We start from the raw sequence: 895 nt of genomic DNA on the forward strand, positions 1-895 counted from the left end.
TATTATAAAAATACAAAGATCTCAGATAGTCTAAAGGGTTAACATTCAAGACCTCAGGATATAACACATATCCATTTGGCATAGGCACAAAAACAGACAGGAGAGCAATGGGACATAACAGAAGAGCCAAGCATGAGTACACCTAGTATAGCTGTCTGATATTTGACTAGCATGTCAAATACACATATTGGTGAAAAGACAGCCTCTTCAACAAACGTTGCTGAGGAAACTGTGTTTCCACATACTGGAGGATAAAATAGACCTGTATCTATCACCTTGCACAAAAATTAGCTCCAAAGGGATCAAAGACTTCATTGAGAAACTCAAAACATAGATAGTCCCTACGGGATATAGGTGTAGGAAGGACTTTCTACATAGAACTCCATTTGCCCAGGAATTAAAGCCAACAATTAACAAGTGATACTTCACATCAAAAAGCGTCTATATAGCTGAAGAAACACTTAGCTGAGTGAAGAGGAAAGCCACAGAGCAAGAGAATCTTTGGCTGGCTATATATCTGATGGAAGATTTAAATCTAAAATATGTAAAGAGCTTTAAAATATCAAGAAAACAAACAATTCGATAAGGAAAAAAAGAGTTCTCAAAAGAAGAAATAAAACTGGCTAAGAAATACACGTGTTCATCATCCTTAATAATTAGGGAAATGCAAAAGAAAATAAATCTGAAATTTCATCTCACCCCTAGTCAGAATAGTAAAGATATCAAAACAAGAGAAAACAAATGATGTGAGTGTTGCGGGAGGTCCTTCCGCTCCTCCAGCCTATAGCCGCTGAGATACCCGCCCATTGGGGCATGGTCTCTCTCCCTTTAAAAAAGCGGCCACTTCCTTCTCTCGCTCTCTTCACTTCCTGCTCGGCTGGCGACTAGACTCCTT

The sequence above is a fragment of the Microtus ochrogaster genome, chromosome 2 (assembly GCF_000317375.1).
Source record: "Microtus ochrogaster isolate Prairie Vole_2 chromosome 2, MicOch1.0, whole genome shotgun sequence".
NCBI classification, from domain to species: domain Eukaryota; kingdom Metazoa; phylum Chordata; class Mammalia; order Rodentia; family Cricetidae; genus Microtus; species Microtus ochrogaster.